At 34.2% G+C, this 5,297-nt stretch overlaps 1 long non-coding RNA gene across 1 annotated transcript; it reads left to right on the forward strand.

The window, feature by feature from the left end:
* Window positions 1-306: 306 nt before the first annotated feature.
* LOC147557554 (uncharacterized) lies at window positions 307-3,814 on the forward strand. Its single transcript, XR_015234059.1, has 4 exons — window positions 307-333; window positions 1,310-1,479; window positions 2,529-3,002; window positions 3,096-3,814. It is a non-coding gene; the product is annotated as an uncharacterized LOC147557554 (long non-coding RNA).
* Window positions 3,815-5,297: the final 1,483 nt, after the last annotated feature.

Consider the following 5,297-nt stretch of genomic DNA (forward strand, 5'->3'; position numbering starts at 1 on the left):
AAAAAAAAAACAAGGAAGGACTCCATCTTAACCAAGGTTTCCTTTTTCCTTGTTTTTTCTCTTTTTTCTCTTTGTTTTTAGTTTTTCTCTTTTTTTTCTGTGATTCATATATGTTTAGTTTTTTTTTTTCGTTTTATCGATCTTTATCTTCATGAAAAATAATTTTCTCAACCCTATCTTTATGAAAAATTGCATAATTTTCCAACCCTATCTTTATAGTAGCTTCTAGATGGATGTCAGGTTTGAACCAACCTCTATAAATAGCTTGCTAGGTTTCTTTGGTTTTATCAATCTCATGTTTTTTGAGTAGACCACTTAATCTCTTCTCCTAAGGTGTCTTTTTCTCTCTTTAGTTTCTTTTCTTCTGCTATTCTTTTATGTTCAGAATTTTTTTTTTTTTTTTTTTTTTTCTGTTTTTTGAGTTCTTATCTCCATGACAATTTATTTTCTATTAGATTTAGTTTATGAGATCTATTAGTAGTTCTTTGTTATAAAATTGTAGTTTATAATTAAGTTTGTAATGTTCTTCTACGACAATTAGAAAACCCTTTTAAGTTGTTTGAAAAATCATAATCTAATCTAATAAATGTTATGCGTAAAGAACGCAAAATTAATCTCTCTCAATTACTAATATGCTAACTTTAATTTCAAAATCAAGTCAATTTTTAATTCTCTCAGAAATACAACTAAAATCAATTTCATGACCTAAATTAGAATAATTTTATTCCAATATTGAGTCCACAATGGACATTAATTGAAAGGAAAATTTTCGGGAATCTCTTGGTGAAAATTTCTCTTTTGTCAAAAACAATATATATATTAATGGTTTCACGTTTGACCTCCCTTGTTTGCATAGATTAGCAAAGATTTGGAGTCAGCCCTTGTTAACACATAGCTTGCATGAGTTTGCATAGGTCTGAACTTTACATAGGGGTCCAACCCTAAAAAATATCGACATACCTTTTTAATCCAATTTTTTCTGGTAGATAGTACTTCCATTTAGAGAACTCCATGACCCTCTCCGTTTAAAGACGAAGAAAAAAGGTGGCGCAAATACTTTTTGATTAATTTCATCAAAAGAAAAACACTTTTTGATTAGCTTAAATATATGTAAAAGATTTTTTCGGAAAGATAAAAATAGAATTAGGGTTGTGTAAACTTATCTTACAAACTCATAAATTCACTAACACTTTTCATTAAATCGAGTAAATATTATATTAGAATAATTTGTACTCATTCTCTTCATGATCTTATTTTCGTAACAATTTTGCATTACTTTGACCGTTTATCATACATTTTGACCTTGCAGGCTTTTTGTTGGTTATATGAATTTAATTTCTGATAAAGAAAAAAAATGCTTGGTACCACTACATTTGAGCTTGCTGAGGCTCGTCATAATGAATTAAGTTATTCTAAATATGAGGTCACAGATTCCATTCCAATCCGTCCATTATACTTAAAGATCATTACTCGAAGGAGGTAAAGAACTACTTTTACGATTTAGTTTTGATTTTCTTGTTGGGATTTGTTCTAAAGTCTTAACATTCCTCGCTATTGAACTTAAGCCTTCAGTCACCCCCAAGTTTGGTATTTGTTTGTTTCCGTATTTTCTCAATCTAACCCATCCGAGTCTGTCTAATTTGTTTAAATTTGACTTCTTTGAGTGGCTATTTGCTTTCGTCAAGTGAACAACAGTCATTAGTTAATTATTTTATATAATGGACTCTTTAACGCATATATACTATTTTGTCATATTTAAATAAGCTCAAAATAGATCAACCTGCAAGGTTGTACGTGCAAAGGTAGCTGCTGAAGGTAAGTTATATTTTCATGAAGTTGTATGTTAATAATATGTTTGATATATATTGTGTGTTTGATTTATTAGGGATAGTGAGTCCACATAGTTTTTAGCGAAAAAGTGGTCGCTTCATAGTTGAATTTCCCTTGTTAGCGTGACGAGGAAAACAAAAAGAAACCAAGTGCTCGCAGTGAGTGACTGTTACTGTAATGGGCCACACTCCAGTCATCAACATAAGTATAAAACAAGCAACTCCCTTTGTGATGAGAATCAAGTTCTCTTACGTCTTAAGGGCAAACCATTTGAGGATTAAAAGTTATTTAAGTTTCTTTTATTTTAGTACTTGTTGCTTTATCAGGTGTAGTTTCTATGCCCATGAAATTTGTAGTTGTTAAAACAAGAGTTTTTGGAGGTCGTTGTGTTGGTTATGTTTTAGTATCTAAAAAGAGTCTTAAGGTATATAGATACCTTGAACGGTAAGTTTTACTAGTTTTGGTGTGTTTTGGAAGATTTTAATCAATTATCTATTCAAGTATTAATTTGTAGCTATCCATTGATCTGATTAATTACGTTTGATTTTTTGTTTGAAATTTCTGCGTTATATCTGTTCTCCTAAACTATTCTAGTTGAGTTCCTATTTATATTAAACTGTAAGTATCCGCTGGATATTCTTCTTACATGTTCGAGCTTTTAGAGGAGGTAACCTATTTCACATAACTTTGTTTTACAGGTCGAATTACATACCCAAGTTCACATTTTAGACCATGTGCGTCTAGGGATATAGGTGGTAAAGGTGCAATTAATAGGGAAATTGGTGCAAATGTATTTCGACGAAGAGATTTTGAATATACATCTGAAGAGATTTTGATGATGCATATATTGATGATAGCACCTCTGAAGAGATCAATGATGCATATATTGATGATAGCACATCTGAAGAGATCGATGATGCCTATATTGATGATAGCACATCTGAAGAATCAAGCGAATAAGAACAGCTTGAGGTACGTAATTGGACAGTCCTAAGGAGGAGATCCACTAGAATTGAACTGTATAAAGCAAAGATGAAACAATCGCCTACTCCAGCTTCCCAACTTAGCCATCACCCAACCGTTGCAGATCAGGATCAACTCTTATACTGGAATAAGTTCAAGTCGTTGCATTTCATAGTAGTTCTACCCAAGAATCCCCATCTCCAACTTGTGTAAGTTTCTTCACTATAAGATTCAATTCAATTAGTCATACATCATATAATCTTGCCGCTTGAGTTTGTTATGTTGACATTGCGTATATGCAGGAATTTCCAAAGAAGTTTGTCGAGATAATGAAAAATAAGCTCTTAGAGACTGTGGGGCTAAAAGGGTTGAGTGACAATACCTAGAACGTTGAGTTGGCAAGAACTGACAATAATCTCTTTCTGAGAAACGGTTGGTGTGAATTTGTGGAGGATCATAAGGTGAAAGAGAATGACATCTTATGTTTCGAGTACAAAATGGAGTCTCGTTTCGAAATATTTATGTTTGACGAAAGCCATTGTGAGATTGAAAGTCGTTACTTTACGAGGAAACCTAGTGGCCAAAAGGAACCAAACAACCATATGTCGAAACGTAAAAGAAAAGAAAGAGATGTTGGACCTTCTGAAAGAGTTATTCATCCTGCAAATCGATAGGAGGAGCAACACAGAGAGCTATCTGTGGAAGGACCACAACTACTATCAAGTCGTGCTGCGAAAACCCAATCAATATCTTGTATCCGTGCAATAGTGAAAGCATAAATGAGCGAAGAAGGTCAAATATTATTATTTGTTATTGAAAACTTGAACCAATGAATAAACCTTAGCATGGATGGCAAGACATGCGGTGTCGATTAAAAAGTCTACGAACAGAAAACTTGTGTAGTCATTGAGGGTTGAGGGTGGGATGATTTTGTCATGGAGAAGATTTTTGGATTTGGGAGATGTTTGCGCCTTCAAACCTTCTGAGCAAATACAGCAGGGAACATTAGAGTTGAATGTAAGAATCTTCCGGTTTGTCGAAGAGTTCACCCCGCTTACCATTTGGAGAAAAATCGATGGAGGTAGGAATGCAAAGAAGATCAGTTGATGATAGAAGATCGAAAAAAATATGAGTTGGTAGTTACTTTATGACTTAAAACTGGAAGTTTTTAATTTATATGTTGGGCTGCTAAGAAATGTTAGAAACAACTTTTCTATGGAACTTGGTTTGAACTCCCTTTCTTAGATGCTAATATTTGTTTGTTTATGGTGTATTGGTTCAACGGTCAAACGCCGCATGTCAGCGAGCCGAAGTTATAATATTATGGCCTTCATTTTTATTTGGGAACAATCTTAAAACACTTTCTTTCTGAGCGACCAAAGAAAGATTAGGGAACAGAACACCTCAGTGTTTTCTTATCTAATTTCCATAATGGGTAGCATTGGTTGTCCAGAACAGATGGTTTTTATAGTTTAGTCTCCTTACCAATTTGAAATTTGTCTTCTATAACCAAATACCCTCTTCCAGTACTCTATAAATGTATTCGGAGATAGATTTTTTTCCACTAACTAAAAGGAATATAAAAATGGTTAGAAAAAATAACAACTCTCCTTGTCAATATAAGTTTTTAATGTTCTTCGAAGTCTTTATCAAATTTTTATTTACAATTGCAATTTTATCCACGAGCACTACATTTTACCTATACACCAAACTGCATAGACTTCCAAAGAAGTTTGGAGAGATTATGGGAAAAGAATAAAAAGAGTCTGTCTTATTGGTTGGTTCAAGTACAACAAAATAAGGTACTTTTGGTGACGGCAACGGTTTGTGAAATAACCGTCGGCATATAATTTATTAACGACACAACCAGTATGAAACCGTCGATATCTAATTTATCAGCGACTATTCTTGCAGAAAACTGTATGGGCAAAAATACGTCACCAGGAGCACTCTCAGAAATCCACGAATGGGCTTACACGGTGACCAAGCCCATGAATTAATAACTAATGGGTCCGACCCACTAAGCTTCGAGCACCCCGAAGCAACTTCAAGATACGCAAGTATTTACAACCCTGGATAAAGAGGTCTGTCCTCACCAGCAGACCTCTCTCCGTATATCCCTTGGGGAAACGTTATTGTCATTCGAGGTGACAATGTCGATATACCCGTTAGGGGAGTTATGATTTTCGTATTTATGGTGACAGCTTTATGCGTTAACGCATTAAAGAGACAACTCACTGTCAGGTGACAGTCGACCGAGACACTATAAAATGAGCAACCCACTTTCTCTCTCATAGAGTCTTGCTCTTTGATAGAATCTCATTCTATCACATAGTCTTGCTTCCTTTCACTCATATAAATAATGTTACGGTCTTACATTCGAAGTGAAGACCTTATCAAATACCGTTCACAGAAGGTGCAGGACCTTATCAAGTCTCGCTCATAGAGGGAGCAAAACCTCATTTATCAAGGTACAGGGTCTTATTAAGTACATGACCTTTGAG

This window comes from Eschscholzia californica, unplaced genomic scaffold (assembly GCF_041429995.1).
Source record: "Eschscholzia californica isolate CP2 unplaced genomic scaffold, dmEscCali1.0.p SCAF_2, whole genome shotgun sequence".
Classification (NCBI taxonomy): domain Eukaryota; kingdom Viridiplantae; phylum Streptophyta; class Magnoliopsida; order Ranunculales; family Papaveraceae; genus Eschscholzia; species Eschscholzia californica.